This window comes from Schistocerca piceifrons, chromosome 9, assembly GCF_021461385.2.
Source record: "Schistocerca piceifrons isolate TAMUIC-IGC-003096 chromosome 9, iqSchPice1.1, whole genome shotgun sequence".
Lineage (NCBI taxonomy): Eukaryota > Metazoa > Arthropoda > Insecta > Orthoptera > Acrididae > Schistocerca > Schistocerca piceifrons.
The window spans coordinates 30151867-30170077 of NC_060146.1; positions in this window are offsets into that span (position 1 = coordinate 30151867).

The following is an 18211-nucleotide window of genomic DNA, read 5'->3' on the forward strand; positions in this document are numbered from 1 at the left end:
CGTCAGAAATGTTACCAACCTGCAGGTGTAACAACATTGTTAATTTAATTTTTTTTCACAGACTTACAACGAATTTTATGTTTTTAATGAAAATAACTTTTTCTCTCATGTAGCTGATGTTCCATGGGTGTGCAGTAATGTAACAATTTTTTTTTTTTTTCGAAAGCAGGTTGGTTGTATTCAGGATTCCAATACAGTATATTATTTCCCACACTTGTAGCTGCAAAAACGTATTTTCCAACATAATTTCCGTTAAATGCATCGGCCCTATGCCACCTTACTGGTGAGGTCCATTTGTTCGCTTGGTACGACTGTACTGGTCTGCGTCCGAACCGAGGTCTTGCTGGTGACAATGTTCGACAAGAAGTTGTCACCATTAACGCCCAAACAGTTTCGGAGAGATGGTCCTTCGTTGTTCTTTACGGTCTTCTGCTAGACGGCGAGTACACGCTTCTGAGTACCCCAACTGGTGGACCAGTGGATCTGCGCTACCAACGGAGACATCCAGTCGTGCAGCCAGGTGTTTGTTTGTGACCCGTCCGTCACCCCGAATGAGAGTGTCCGCACGTTCCAATATCTGCAGGAGCCCAGCTGTGTGCGGCCGGCCGGCACGCGGGGTGTCGTACAGCCTAGCGCGACCTTGTTGCGATGATGGCAGACGCGTAGCCCAGTGACTACTCACCATCCTTTCGATCACTACCACGTCTCCTTAGACATACTGCAAGTACCCATGACTATTTGCGGTGCTCTGGTTTCCCGCCAATCGGAAGTCAATGACAGCTCTCTGCTTGGAAAAGACCTCCGTTAAAGACGCCATTTGTCGGAGCTTCACGAAACTATAGGAGCTGAACCGGGAATATTTCACGACGTCCCGCGAGGAATTCCGAATTTTCTGAACCTAAATTGGCCGAGAAAAAACCTATTGCATTAATTGTTGACTGCCCCTTGTTTTAAACCCAACTGTGTTCTATCAGTTACAGTTATAGAAGTAGAAATGTCCATGGCTTAAGGGCTGATGCAACATGCTGAACATAATTGGACGTTTCCAAGTGGATGTTCTGGTGGAGGAGTGTTGATGCAAGTGAGATAGTCCGACAAGTAGCCATCTTGCTGAATGCACAACACGACGGCGCTTCTAAAACACCTGCGCCCGACATTTTGAGCTGCCAGTCTGAGAGACGAACCGTCCGCCCGCAGTCTTTCACAGTACAGGTTTTAACAGATCACTCTCTCTCTCTCTCTCTCTCTCTCTCTCTCTCTCTCTCTCTCTCTCTCTCTCGTCGCCATATTCCCTTTGTGAACATCAGAAGAGATGAGATGGTTTTGAGCACTATGGGACAGCTAAGGAAGGTCATCAGTCACTTAGAACTACTTAAACCTAACTAACCTAAGGACATCACACACATCCACGGTCGAGGCAGGATTCGAACCTGCGACCGTAGCGGTCGCGCGGTTCCAGACTGAAGCGCCTAGTACCGCTCGGCCACACCGGCCTGCACATCAGAAGATATCAGCTTCGTAGTACTGGTCTTGAATACTTGCTACAGAAGCAAGTTGCAAATAGACGAATAGGTCGGACAGCTAACGAGAAGGTACTCAATCAAGTCGGGGTAAGAAGACTAAAAGAAGAAATTGGGCTGGTGAGATACAACCTGAGGATGAAGACATCCGAAATTTCGTCGTGGAAACAAGTGTAGTGGATAAAACTTGCAGGCTTGAATATAGTAAGCTGGTACAAACGGATGCATGTCGCAGAGATGAAGAGCCTTGCACAGCGTACACTAACTTTGTGAGCTGAAGCAAACCAGTCTCCGGAATGTAGACCACAACGACAACAAGGTTCTTTATTTAACAAAGAAATTCGCCAAGCGGCATCTCCGTCAAGTCTTCGAAGGAAGGGCTTGAGAAGTCACGATATCCAGAAACAAGTGGCCCCATTACGCCAATATCGATCATGTTTGAGAGGTGCATATGACGTCTGAAGATGGAATACTGAATTGCCGAAACTGGTGGCGAAAACAAAATAAAATAAATTCTCAGTCGCACGGCTGTTTGCCGAATTTCTTTGCTAAATATTTGACCAGCCGCTGTCCCACATCCACAATGGATCGACAGAGACAAGACTGTTTTGTCACGGTTGCAAAAAAGTTAGTTTTAGATGACAGAGTGAAGGCCGTTTCCACGTGATGTCGTCTGCCATTCGCCAGAAAAAAAATCAACATAAAGCACCGATTTTGAAGTGTCTAAAAAGCATATAATCTTGTAAAATTTCTTCCACTCCATTAGGCCATCTGGTACAGGAATTATATGTATAATATTTGAATTAAGAACAATCTTGGTTACAAGTTACCTTTTTTATTAACTATTCGTTCCGCCTTCGCAGCGTATCTTCACCTCTTCAATAGGGATAAGAAAATAAGGAAAAATGAGAGTGATTCAGGAGAAATGTCACATAATTTCTGAGGTGATTTACATGTGAAAATAAATCCTGTAAACGTATGCCCGATATTCGATCGTTACGAAAATGGAGGGGTTTGAAGACTACATACATCCATGAATGTATATGAGGACCAGTGTGAATATTACTTACAGAAACGCTGTGCGTGTGGTGTGGTGGACAGAATAATGGTGGGACAGATGACCGATCCATCCTTCAAGAGGAGTGGTGGTTCTCGAACAGATGGCAGGACTGTGACAGCGCACCTTCGCAGCAGCTGCAGGCGTACCAGTGTGCAGTCGCGGACTGGGTCAGCGAGGGGTCGCGAGGCCGCGTGCGTGTCGCGCTGTTCACCTGAGCAAGTCCATAGTGTCCATGGACACAAACATGCCACATACATGCACCCGTGTACAATACACAGACATGTTTGTGTACGGGTACACTAATGGCAGCGCCTCTGCCGCTGAGACAGAATACCAGAGATGTTTCCCTGATCGATGAACCCCCTGTGCCACGGTATTTCCCACTGTTTTTCAAACATGACGTCAATCTGGATCACTGCCAACTGTACATGTAGCATGAGAATGTCAGGCCAACCAGTCAGTTGAGGAAAGTGAAGTCATTATTACAATGGTAAAACGGAGTCCCACCACAAGCACATTGGCTGTCAGTTCAGTGTTCCACAAACGTGATTGTGGCGTATTCTACACCACAAGGAACAGTAGCCATTCCGCGAGCGGCCTGTGCGAAGTCTTCGTCCAGGTGATTCAGTGTTGTGGATGGTCGGCTGTACACCGAGACGTCGTGCGACATACTTTACTACAGACGAGGCTACACTTACATGCCGTGGTATCACGAACACTCGCAGTTCTCATTCATGGGCACATGGGCAATGGAGAACCCACGTGACACTGTGGGAACAAATTCCAAGTTGGGTCCTCAGTGATGACTTGTGTGATATGGCTGATGACCTTGTGAAAGGCCTGCCAGATCACCTGACCAAACACCATTATACTCATGTTTATGGGAATGCTGAAAGAGGAATGGGAACGCTATGGAGTCGCCGCAACTGGCGTCAAATGGGACGGGCTGCCTGACAACAGCTGTGGGCGGAAGGGAGGGGGGGGGGGGGGGGCTATGCTGCGAGCGACAACGCCACGTGGACTTCTCATGGTTACCAGCCCTCGCATGACGCACAGCACCCGCCCCTTTCCGATGGAGAGTGGAGAGTACATTGTCACTATGTGTTGCCGATGGCTAAATTGAGTACACACTCAAAAAAAGAGGGAAGTCGTCCCATTACGCAACACTTTACACTACAACGAACACAAGTAAACGAGAATTCTCTCTGGTATAAACACTAGGCGAACATAATTGAAGAAGATGATTCGCATTCTCGTGTGTTCGCTCGTGTTCCGCTGCTTGTTCGTCTTTTAGCGAACCACCAAAGGCAGTTCGCGTCCTCTCCGTTTCGACACTCGCAGCACAGAAAGCTGTCGTCAACTGCTTTGTCTTCTTGCCGTTGTTGACGTGAGTCGAGGGAGCGATGGAGTAATATTGCTGACAAAAGGATGTAGCTGCCACGCGTCGTTCTGGGTTCCAAGAAATCCTAAGCACAGATGCCGAAGAGAAAGAGACGTAATTAGCAGGAAACTGCTAAAGAACTCCAAGGGGGCGCGAGAAAGACGAAACATTTATTAGATGTTTGCATCAGGAGGGAATAGGGTGAATAAGCAAGAGTTTTATATTTCTTGTTATTAAAAGAGAACGGAAATGTAAATTTTATTCAAATTAAAGACGTGCGAATCTGCATTTATGTTGTTGTGGTCATCAATCCAAACTACAACCTACATCCTTCTGAATCGGCTTACGTATTCATCTGTTGGTCTTCCTCTACGATTTTTACCCCCCTGACTTCCCTCCAGTACTTTACGTCTGAGGATGTGTCCTAACAACCGATCCGTCCTTTCGGTCATGTTGTGCCACAAATTTCTTGTCTCCCAGTTTCCATTTGGTACCTCCTAATTAGTTCCGTTATCGACCCACATAATCTTCAGCAGTCTTCTGTTGTACTACATTTCGAAAGATTCCATTCTCTTTTTATCCAAACTGTCTGTCGTCCGTACGTGGTTACGCTCCAGACAAGTACTTTCAGAAAACACTTCCTGATACGTAAGTCTATATTCGATGTTAATGCTTTTCTTACCATTGCCAGTTTACATTTTTTATTCTCTCTTCTTCGGCCATCATCAGTCATTTTGCTACTCAAATAGCAAAACTCATCGACTATTTTAAGCGTCTCGTTTCCTAATTGATTCCCTTAGCATCGCCTCTTTTAATCTGGCTACATTCCATTAGCCTTGCTTTGCTTTTGTTGATGTTCCTCTTATATCCTCCGTTCCGCTCAAGTGCTCTTCGAAGTCCTTAGCTTTCTCTGTGCGATCGGCAGACCTTTAAGTTTTTATTTCCTCGCCCTAAACTTTAATTCCTATTCCAAACTTTTCTTGGGTTTCCTTTATTGCTTGTTCAGTGTACATATTGGATGACGTCGCGAATAGGCTATAACACTGCGCCGCTCGCTTTTCAACCACTGCCTCGCTTTTATACCCCTCGACTCTTATAACTACCGTCTCATTTCTGTACAAATTGTAAATTGCATCTATTATGCTGACTAAATTACAAATAAAGAAAGACTTGATCGTTCCCATTCCTTTCTTTCATGGCATCTCTGATTACATTAATAATGTATAACTGTTATGTTAGATATTTCTGAAAAATAAAAATGATTTACCAGGGATCACGCCGTCCTTCATCTAAGTAACTACACAGCAGATTTTATCAAATAGTGTATTTGAAAGTTGCCGCAAGGCAGAGGATGACACGGCGGTCGGTAGACACGCCTTGGGCCTTCACAACCTGGTGAGCAGCTCGTTTATATGGAAGGTCGTATGTCTGTTTCACATCTCTTTAATCATATTTTATTAACAGTACCATCCTTGTTCACACTTCAATGAAATCCTTTAAGTGCTTCGAGTATGTGACGACAGAAATCAGAAACTGATATCTAACAATCGCCGAAACGTAAAACTGACGTGAATGTCTCGCGTTATTAATAACCGGAGTGAAAGTGCTACGCTTCTATGTAATCATGTTGGTCGTCGGTAAAGAATGTTCTGCTTTCAAATATCCTCCTCAGCTGTAATGAGAAGGACTTATGACCACAGCAGTTGAGTCCCATAGTGCTCAGAGCCATTTGTAATGAGAAGCCAGCGAAAAGCGTCAAGTGACAGTTTTCCAGGGTTTTGAACTAATTTTAATGAAAACCCGAGCTAGAATTTAGTGTTACTAGACGATTTAGCTTACTTCGTCAAAAACAGTGCGTTCGCCACTGATAAGTACCCTGCGAATAACAGCGCTTTCTGTCGTGGCTCCAACTGAACTGGGTGGACTAGAGCTCCGCAGGGATACCTTCTGAGTATTTTGGTGTACTGGACCGGCGGTTACCGGCGGTTTCCGGCGGCGTGTCACACTGATTTATTCCGTTTGCTACCTCATTCAGCCGCGTTTCTGCGAAACTAGCTTCACAACAGTGAAGAGGCCTGTCCTGTGCAATAACCAAAACGTTCAACACACAACACGCAGCAGTGCACAGACCCTCGGCCAGACGTAGAACTGCTGTGACGCGGTTAGCGTCGCCGCGGGAACAGCTCGCAAGGAGAACACGGCAAGTGCCACTATTCAGTTCGCGGCTAGCTGCAGCCGTCTCTGAGAAAAAGGCGGTCTAAGAAATCTCAGTCATTTATAGGATTTTAGCTCACTCTGAGTTAAACTGCAGCAATGGAACAATGGCTAACGTCGCATCTTCACATTTTTGCGTACCATTCTGGAAAGCAGGCTTTTTAAAAATCTATTTTACTTTATTTCATTCATTCATCCATCCATTTTTGTAGAAGGTTAAGAAAAGGGCGTTATATTCACCGTTAAATTATTGCTGGGTTTCACCACAAGTGTTATTTATTACATAGTATATTGTATTTACGGATGGTATTTTCAAGGGCCGCGCGGGATTAGCCGAGCGGTCTTGGGCGCTGCAGTCATGGACTGTGCGGCTGGTAGCGGCCGAGGCTCGTAACCTCCCTCGGGCGTGTGTGTGTGTGTGTGTGTGTGTGTGTGTGTGTGTGTGTGTGTGTGTGTGTGTGTGTCCTTAAGTTAATTTAGGTTAAGTAGTATGTAAGCTTAGGAACTGATGACCTTCGCAGTCAAGTCCCATAAGATTTCACACACATTTGAACATTTTATTTTCAAGGTTACAATCTTTTTAAATCCTCAAATTCTAATGTTTCATTCTCATACTAGTTCTTACATTAATGCTCACATTTTATGCTTATGTTCATTCTTCAGCAAGATTTGGTGCATTCACTTGTAAGATACCGATCGTAGAAACACGAGCATTGCGCGATAGCAGATTTGCTACAGTGACATTTCTTCGTATGAATCTCACCTGGGAAAGGGTCGTCGTAAACATTGCAGAAGATGTCACGCGTCAGCAATAAGTTCGCAGCGAACCACGCGTGACAGACCATTCCACCGAAAACTGGTGCTTCCAATTGATAACGAATCAAGATACACTAGAGGAATTTCACCGAAAACCACATCAAATACTTCTCATTCATTTATTGTTTTTTTCTTAATTCATGCACCAGACAGACAAATGGTAAATGAGTAAGGACAACGTCAGTGTAAAAATACAATGCAAAACATTCGTGTAGTAATCTTCTACGGGCATGGGTGGATGAATGAGAAACAAAAACAAAAATAAGAATTGTGTGTCGAGCATATGGTGGAAAACTGTAAATTAGATGAGTGGCTCAAATAGCTCTGAGCACTATGGGACTTAACATCTGAGGTCATCAGTCCCCTAGAACTTAGAACTACTTAAACCTAACTAACCTATGGACATCACACACATACATGCCCGAGGCAAGATTCGAACCTGCGACCGTAGCAGCAGCGCGGTTTCGGATTGAAGTGCCTAGAACCGCTCGGCCACATCCGCCGGCGGCCTTGAGTCGCTTATTCGAAAATACTAGTACGATACCCGTAAACAATGTCTGAAATCCTGTCGGTGGATTTCGGGTTCACTCTACACACTGTGTCCTGTGCGCCTATTGTTGACGCCAAAAACCAATAACTCAGCTTAGTTGTGTTCGTTACTCGTGTACACTTCTGTCCCCTCCAGTGTAAACGCTTGTTCACATATACAAGCGAATGGTAGTGAACACTGGCGAATTGTCTGCAAATGAGTAAACGCTTGTCTTCTAGGTTCGCAGGATAGCTTCTGTAAAGTTTGGAAGGTAGGAGACAAGGTACTGGCAGAAGTAAAGCTGTGAGGACGGGGCGTGAGTCGTGCTTGGTTAGCTCAGATGGTAGAGCACTTGCCCGCGAAAGGCATAGGTCCCGAGTTCGAGTCTCGGTCGGGCACACAGTTTTAATCTGCCAGGAAGTTTCGGTTGTCTTCTGTTTCCTTCATTCATTCATACATACATACATTACTCTGTCAAGGAAGCTTTGCAAGAGAAATACTGGGTCATAACATGCTCTTCAGTTCAATAGCTTCATCAATTAAGGAAATGGCTACTTTTATTAATGTTGCCCTTTGTTGTTGGGAAGGTACTTATAGTGAGCATGCATTATCAAGTAGTAGTAGGCTCGCAATTACTGTTACCGCATCCGGGTCAAAGATTCTTCGGCGCATGCGCACATCGTCGCACGAGTTGCCGTGTTGGCGCCGGCGCTATCCCTGTTTTGTTTGTGTGTGTGTGTGTGTGTGTGTGTGTGTGTGTGTGTGTGTGTGTGCAGCTGCGTTTCGCGTGGCGTCCGCTTTCATTGGCCGTCGCTAAGCGACTGCACACCCATCGCACGCATATGCCATACGCATCCCGGGAGAAAGCCGACACGCCGGTTTCTCTGCGAGGCACCAATGACCCCGTCTGCAAGGTGCGCAACCCTCGCCGACGGCACTGAACGTGCTGAACACGAATTCATATATCGGGTCACTTTCCTTGTGTACAAAAGAATGGGCTCAGAACTGAGCAAGGGAGACTATTTCTCGTATCACTTTTAATAAAATTTGGACAAAAACTATATCTTCATCTTCATACACACACGCACGGTGCGTGGCGGAGGATACCCCGTGTCACTGCTAGTGGTTTCCTCTCCTGTCCCATTCGAAGAAGGAACTGTCTGTATGCCCTAATCTCTCGTATCTACGTCCTCCTCATGCGACATGTACGTTGGCGGGAGTAGAATCGTTCTGCCGTTTTGCCGATTCTCCACACTTTCTCGGTTGTGTTCCTCAGAATGAACGTCGCCGTCCCTCCAGGCATTCCCATTTGAGTTCCCGAAGCGTCTCCGTAATAGGCGCGCGTTGGGCGAACCTACCGGTGGCTAATCTAGCAGCGCTCATCCGACTTGCTTCTGTGTCTGCCTTTAACCCCACTTGGTGCAGATACCAAACACTCTAGCAACACTCAAAAATGGGTCGCGCTGCTTACCCTGTCCGCCATATCATTTGTGTATATGGAAAAGACGAGCGGTCCTAAGACACTTCCCTGGGGCACTACTGACGGTACTCTTGTCTCTGACGAACACTCGCCGTCGAGGACAACATACTGGGCCCTCTTACCCAAGACGTCTTGGAATCACATCTAGCAACCTAATCCGTATGCTTGTACTTTTAACAGTCTGTAGTGAAGCATTGTGTCAAACGCCTTCCGGAAATCAGGAATATGAAAAGTACACTCTGCCCTTCACTCATAGTTCTCGGTGTATCTCGTGCGAAAAGGGAAGGTTGAGCTCCGCGCGACCGTTTCTTTCTAAAACCGTGCCGATTCGTGGTCAGGGGCTGTCCCGTCTCAAGAATATTTATTATACCTGTATCGTAGTTGCAATGAGGAGGTATCCACCATGTTTAGCATATATTTTCCTCAAACGTTTGTTACTTGTACATTCCGAAATCATCACTGACAATTTTTAAATATTTTTTTTATAATATCTGTTTAAGTGACCCCTGGTACAAGATGGTTTTGTCCCATCGATCGTACCGTCTTATACCTCGGATTAAAAACACATCCTCTCATACGTCGGATCATGACAGCTACAGATAAACTGTAGGCGTGAAAGAGATAATAAACCTAAAAAATTTAAACAATATGTTCATTAGACGTTTTACCCTTTGTTTTTCCAATATTTGAACTGAATGTGAAGGAGTATCTCAACAACGGCGAATCTGGTAGAATACTCATGTGCTACGGTAGTGGGCATCTACGACGGAAAGTGCTACAAGGACAGTGAAAGCGCCACGAGGCCCCTAAACGGCTGGTCGCCCACAACTCTTTACAGAACGTGCGGTTCTGATGCTTCTCTGCTCGGCAAAGTAGGATACACGGTGGTCTGTGGCATATCTGCTGAAGGAGCACAATACTTGTGCAAGCACAAATGTTTCGGAGCTCACCGTTCATCGCCCACTGCAGATCGCTCTACAGCAGATCACCCCTGTGTGTTCACATGTTGATCCAACGACATTGTCAATTACGATTGCAGTGGGCACGAGACCATCGCGGTTCGACAGTCGAGCGATGGAAACGTGTCGGCCCTTCGGATGAATCGCAAATTTGCTACACCAGGTCGCTGGTCGTCTCCACAAACGCTGTCATCGAAATGAACTACGGCTCGAAAGGTGCAGCGCGACACGGAAAGAGGATGGTGGGAGCAGTTTTATCCTATGGGAGATACTCTCCTACACTTGCATGAGACCTGAGCTACTAATCGAGAACACGTTGACAGCTGCAAACCACCTGCATCCCTTCACCCTTGATGTGTTCCCCGACGGCTATGTCACTTTTCAGCAATACAATCGGCCGTGCCTCGGAGCCAGAACAGTGCTGTAGTGGTAGCACTACAGTCAACTTTCGTTGATGTCTCGGCCACCAAATTCGTCTGATTGTAATATTAGTATCTGCTTCGATAGCTTAAAAAAACTTACATTCGATAATCTAACCATCCAGGTTCAAAAAACCCATCTGCGTAAAATATTTCTTAGATCGTCGCTGAGCAGCGACCACCTGATATTTCAAAGAATACCTTACGCGCCACGGCTCGGAATACGAATTGTTCATAAATTGTATCGATACAGATATTTTGTGTTTCTTATTTTTTGACAGCTGAAGAATTGTAATCCTCTTCTGTTAACACAGTCGTGATACTTTTTAAAAGACGGCAGACGCGTATATGGCGTGATCCGCAATCACTAATTAGTTATTATAAAATAATACTATTGTGCAGTGCTATGTAAGAATTTGTGTGTGCAGCTAAGATGAAATGTCGAAAATGTTAAAGGACTTCATTTAAAGAAATAGCCAGCAAGGTATAAAATTGAAATGTACGTATCCTATTGTTAGAAATACTGACTAAGGTAATTAAATTGGTTATTGTGCTCTCAACTGCCGTAGTGCCTACTTATTACTTAAAGTATTTCTATACTATCCGTCTACTATTAATGGCAACAGAAATCACGGTGCTTTTATAGTTTTCATACAGCTACCAGCGGCCGACTGCATGTCGGCAAATGTCATAGTTAAGGCAGAAGGCGCATTGCTATTTACCTTGTTTGTGATTTAAATCCAACTTCTTTTAATGTGTAGTGTAGTATAACAAAGAAAATTTCCCGCTCTGTCTGGTCCCTTAGGTCTCTGTTCGTAGTTGCTATGTCTCATATCCGGTCGTGATCGAACATTATCACGACACAAATAAATTAAGTGGCAATGCGAACTCTGTTCTTAATCTTGAGAACGCTACGCCTTCTGCATACGATTTCAGGTGAAATATAGATAAACTATAACTTACAGTACTTAAGTTTTTCGAAAAGTCTTTGCTCTTCCCGCCAAGAAGTGGTGCAAAACTCAACAGATTTCTGAATCTTCAAAAGAAAATAATAACTTCATATATATATATATATATATATATATATATATATATATATATATATATATATATATATATAACACGACGCCATATTTACACATTGAAATCAAGACTCAACAATGGGATTTAGACACTACGTTGCAAATCCCACTAAATTTTGACTGAAAAATAATAATTTTAAGCTTATTTTTTAAATGTGCAGATGGAAATAAAAGGAAGAATGGTAATATAGCTCGAAAGAAAACTATACTACTGAAGCGTCACAACTGCATATGAAAATTTTTTCGTAACTTACGTTTGATGTCTTGAAAGTCAGCAACTGGATATAAAATTCTCCGTTTTCCGCTGTCGACTCGTCTTTCCTCCTTTGAAATTTTCGTCCACAATTTTTTAAGCGCATAGCGGGCACATGAAAAATAAATGTATTATTAGATACATCTATATTAGCAGCAAACACACGAGGACTGATTTTAGTAATTTCAGTCAAGTCCCTGTTCGGGCGCCAAGTGTGGTATATATATATATATATATATATATATATATATATATATATATATATATATATGTCTTTCGAGCTATATTACCATTCTTCCTTTTATTTCCATCTGCACATTTAAAAAATAAGCTTAAAATTATTATTTTTCAGTCAAAATTTAGTAGGATTTGCAACGTAGTGTCTAAATCCCATTGTTGAGTCTTGATTTCAGTGTGTAAATATGGCGTCGTGTTACACGTAAAATGTTAGCGCTTTGTGCTAATTCAGTTGTTTAGTGTGCCCGTCTTCCATCTTGTCTTTTCCGCTTCAGTTCACAGTCGTTTGTTAGGTGAGTGCAACTCCCATACTTGACAGACAACACGTGACCTGACGTCACAAGCAACGGACAGACGACCCGCGTAGCAGGCTGCGTGTAGCTGACGTAATACTATTGACAAACAGACACCGCGAGATGGCGGAGGGTAAACAGAAATAAATACCGGCAACAGGCGACAGTGACGATATGAACAGCACTCAATATTCGTTGCGCCGGTGATATGATTGATACAGACCAAACAATTCAAACGATTCTCGTAGGTTGCAACCCAACTGTAGATACAAATGCTATGATCCTTCAAATCCAGAATTGGATGGCAAATAATGATAGGGAAAAGGAACTATTGCGGTTAGAAAAGGAACGAAAAGCAGGAGAGAGAGCTGAACGAGAGGAGGAAAACAAAAAAGTACTAATGCGAGCTTTTACCGATTTAAATAAACAATTTGATGCGGTAAATGAAAAATTTGAAGTGGTAAATGGAAAATTTGACACAGTAAAAACTGAAGTAACTACCAACTTGAAAACTGATCTGAATACCCAATTTGGCGGGGTCAAGTTGGAAATAAGTGGGAAAATCGAAGCGGTAAAAACTGAGATCCGTAAACAGGTTGAGGCTGAGATCAAGCAGGTATCTAGTAAATTTGATGCAGCACTAGGAGCTGCCAAGGGTGAAATTAATGCCACGGTAGAAGCATACCATAACGAAACTGTAGCATTAAAGGGTAATTGTGATACCATGTCAAAAGAGGTCAGCGCTGTCACACTGGTTGTCGCTAATATGGGAAAGGAGATAGATGATTTGACGAAACAAGTAGAATCACTTGACATAGAGGAGCAGGTAAAAATTACTGTAAAGGCTCACGCCGAAGCTTATCCGACCACTACACAGAGTGGATCAAAACCAAAGACCATCTCATAGAAAAAAGGTAAAGACAGAACTGAAGGAAGTTTGTAAGGGAAGTTACTTATGATCTTTTGGCGGAACCAGGAAAATCGGGAGACACCGTGTTATCTGAGCTAGGACAGATAAGGTGAATTTTGGCACAAGACCTTCCACAATGGAAGCAGCAGGTCATTGAAGAGGTGCAGACACTAAAGAACAAAGTGGAAAGTCCCTCACATCCGATGGGTAGCGAATGGAATCACTCCCCATACCGAAATGACAATAGGTTGGTTGGTTGTTTTGAGGAAGGAGACCAGACAGCGAGGTCATCGGTCTCATCGGATTAGGGAAGGACGGGGAAGGAAGTCGGCCGTGCCCTTTGAAAGGAACCATCCCGGCATTTGCCTGAAGCGATTTAGGGAAATCACGGAAAACCTAAATCAGGATGGTCGGACGCAATGACAATAGGCAAATTCATTACAGTCCTCCACTTGATGACACGTCATACCACAGTCCGACAGACACAGTGCTCAACCACACTGAAGTGAACAGCCCACCAACACTCATAACCCAAATGCAGGAAGAAAGTGTATTGAAACACAAAACATTTCCAACCTTTCACCCGCAAAAACGTGACATACATCCGATCGTATTTTTGCGAAACTTCTCTGGAATATTTCCGAACAGTTGGACGGACAAACAAAGAATACAATTTGTAACGGGGTATATAACAGGAGATGCCGCCTTACGGGAAATTGAAATGACAGACAAGTGCAGGACCTATACTGACTTCGAGCGGATGTTTCTGAACAAATTTTGGAGTGATGGTGTTCAGTAGCGCTTAAGAAAATAAGTGTTCAATGCCGAAATGTTCAATTCGAAACACGGCAGTCTCAGAAGATATTTCGAAAAATATTTAGCAAAAATTAAATTCTGGGACTCGCCAATTACAAATAAAGACGCGATCATGATTTTGAAAACTAAATTGACCATCTCTATAAGGGAAAAATTTGTTAATGTTTCCGAGGACGACACCGAAGCATTTGTTTCCGTATTGGACTCATTGGATTTGATTCGCGAAGACGCGGTAGCAGATGATGGTAGCGCTCCGAATGAAGTGAGCAGGCGAAACAGTGGAGGTTACGCGATCAACAATGGCAATGATAGAAGGGCGCGCGGTAGCGACGCTTACTACCAACCGTCCGGCGGCTACGAAAATCAACAGGTGTCGTACGGAAATGGACAGTTTCGACAGAAGGGTAATAGTAAACAACGGTACAAATGGTTCAAATGGCTCTGAGCACTATGCGACTTAACTTCTAAGGTCATTAGTCGCCTAGAACTTAGAACTAATTAAACCTAATTAACCTAAGGACATCACACACATCCATGGCCGAGGCAGGATTCGAACCTGCGACAGTAGCGGTCGCTCGGCTCCAGACTGTAGCGCCTAGAACCGCAGGGCCACTCCGGCCGGCTAAACAACGGTACAATCCAATGGATAGTACACAACGACCACAGTACGGAAACTCAACACACAATTATCCACAAAATCAGTACGGAAACAAACCACCACCGCAAGGAAATTATCAGAGCGGACCAGCCTTTAACAGGACACGTGAGTGGAAATCACGTAAATGGCATGGGACAAGTGGAGGACAACAACATTTTGCTAATAATGACAACACAATACACTACATGGCCCAGAATACACTTCGACCTCAGACAAATATAAATTTTTCCGGTCACTCAAATGATTATGCAGGAAATCCGTAGCCGAAACGGCAAAAGACTGCACAAATTTATTATGCTTAAAGTGGATCGTATACGGGACAAGAAACTTGTCCATCGTCCTTCGTGGCACAGTGACAACACCAACACGAAACGGAGGAGACGTTAAGGGCGATAGCCGATAGGGAGAACCACCACAATCAGGAAAACGAGAAACAGAATTTTGTAGCCTCCACAAGAAGCTGACACCAGGCGTTGATTTCACTAACAATGTATGCAAACCTCCGTAAGAAAGCATTTGACAAAAAGGTAAATAAGGTTATTGAATACAGAGAAGGTGAGAGAATCTTATTCTCTGCCTCGTGATGACTGGGTGTTGTGTGATGTCCTTAGGTTAGTTAGGTTTAAGTAGTTCTAAGTTCTAGGGGACTGATGACCATAGATGTTGAGTCCCATAGTGCTCAGAGCCATTTGAACCAAGAGAATCTTACTAAGGACTCATTTTAAACCATCGAGGCTACGGAAGGAAAATCGTAAGTGGCAGCGCGTTTATGAAGGCCCATATGTTATTGTCAGGAAGCCGCACACAGGAAGTTACTTGCTAGCCGACCCCGTGACTGGAAGGATTAAAGGTCTGTTCCACCATAGTGGCTTAAGAAAATTCCACAATGGTAACACAAGAAATTTACAAGTACTAGTAGTACGAGGCAATTACAAAGCATCATCAGAGAACAAGGTAAGTCGTCGACGTCAAATGATAACTCGAGAAAAATGACAAGCCAGCAGTTAATGAGTCTAGTGGTCATCATACAGTGCTAACTGTATGAGGGAAGTTTGTACCGATCTGTTAATTGAATACAGGTAAAGGAAACTGTCAAAGAGAGAACTCAGTATTAGCTTTAAGTTAGTATATAAGTATACGATTCATGCTCGTGTGGTAATCAGCCCCCAACATGTATAAATCAAAGAGGAGGGAATGATCAGTGCCCTTCTCTCAGGTCTTATAATGAAGGACTTTTTTTTTTTTTTTTGAGAAATAAAGTCTCTCGGAGGACAAGTTGTTGTCCTGTATAAAATAAAGGGTCATAACTTTTCGTGACTAGAATCAAAGAATAACAGAGGACATCGTAATGAGAGCGACATATCACCTTAAAAAAAGTAAATTATAATATGCTAAAGAACATGTGTAAGATTCGATGCTTAGAACAAGTAATGTATGTGGAAAATTTCGTTAGGAACAGAGTTTTAAAGCCTATGACAGATAAGTTATACTGACGCAAATTCGAAGGTGTAGCAAGTAAAAGAAGGGGTAGAGATAACACTGTAAGTTCCATGGAAATGTTATTCTTAAGAAATGCCAGCCGCAAGACTAAATGTAGCGATTAATAACAGGCGTTCGCAATGCTTTAAAGAGTGATGCCGAAAAAAAAAAATTAAAAATAAAAATAAATAAATAAAATGAATGGATGACAGCTTCTTGTAAAAGACTACAGATTCAAGTAACCAAGTAAATAATTGGTCAAACAAGCACATGCATAGAGGCATGTAAATGAATCAATTTTATTTTCTAAGTGAATGGCACGCAAAAAGCAACTGCAGCAGCATAAGCGCTAGCATACAAATGTTTCTTGTTTAGTATGATAATTTTTATAATGTCCAGATTATTTTAATGCTGAATTTAGTGTTCCTTTATGAAATCATTACCCAAAATACCGACCCCTGATAACCCTTGAAGCATCCTATTCCAAGGATCAGCTCATAGAGGTTTACTTGTACTGTCTGGGCGAAGCAACTAATATGAAAAGTGTGTAGGTTCGCGACGAGATCAGTTAAATTTTGCTTACTGAATCCAATCAGAGTCAAGCCACTGGTTTGGCATGCAATTGAGTTTGTTGTCTTTGTAACACGCGATTAGTCAGCCATCGCCGGTATATTTTTAAGCGAATAGTATTCAGTATGGAAAAGGAGGCAGCCTCTCTGTCTGGAGGCTGTCCTCAATTTAAATAACACAGTAAACACGAGTTAATGGACAAATAAATGAAAAGAGTAATAAAAAGGCCGGCCGTGGTGGCCGAGCGGTTCTAGGCGTTTCGGTCCGGAACCGCGCGGCTGCTACGGTCGCAGGTTCGAATCCTGCCTCGGGCATGGATGTGTGTGATGTCCTTAGGTTAGTTAGGTTTAAGTAGTTCTAAGTTCTAGGGGACTAATGACCTCAGCAGTTGAGTCCCATAGTGCTCAGAGCCATTTGAACCATACAGCCCTCGCAAGCCAACAAAATAACTTCTTTTCACTTACCTGAGTCTTTTTCGGACAGTTGACAAGTGGTACGACGAGATGACTTCGTGCAGGCTTCCTCGGTGAAGCAACAGCAGTAATCCTCAAGCAACGTGCTTCAAACGCAGCACGTTGTCGGCGGACAACACAACACAACACCCAATCTACGATTGCGCGCACAATACTGGCCGGTGTTGGTCTGTCAACATCGCCGCGCAGCGGCGTATGACGAAATAATGGATATTTGAAACTTCAATGGCCGGGTCCGCGTGGCTCGCTCCGGCAATAATTGAGACTTCATACTACTTTGAAGGAAACATCATATTTTAGAGACTTGTATTAAGCAAATAATGATATGGTCACTACTAGAATAAATTTCGGTCACGGTCAGAACGAGGTTGATATTTGACTCAACCGCTGTCATAAACAATTGCAGAAATCAGTGCGAAATGAAAGAAATGATCCTTACCCATCCGGAACCCATTGTAATTAAACCGATAATTCTAAGTAATACTAATGCAGAGTATTCTCTATTTATGTTCCGCATTCGATGAGTTGACGGAGAATGGCAAATTTCATTCAGGGAAGTGGTAGAAAAGGGACTCCCATCGTGAGAGATTCTTGATAAACAATTCGACGGCACAGTGTGATCCACGAACCAATGTACAATGTGTGTAAAATAAGAAAGAATATTACGATGAAATAAACAGGAGCCTATCGAGCTTGTAGAGACCTTGAAAATTTGGAAACCGTGTGAAAGAATAATGAAAATGCCATGTCAATTTCATAGTTTTTAGCATTTTATGATTATATAGGTACTTCTATGTGTATGTATTTTTTTTCTGCGACAATGCCTGTCATCTCCACTTAATGTATATAGCTCTTTATTGTGAGTAGTAATATTTTCCATGTTGTTGTAGATGTTAAGATACCCTGTGACCAAAACACAGATGCAGATGAACTGTACAAAGGCAATTTTTACTGATGATCTTAACAACGAATGTTTTCTCTAGCATGGTAACTTAATGAAACGTCAAGTGTATAGTACTATATGACTACTCAATTTCAGCAATAGACATGTATTAAAAGCCA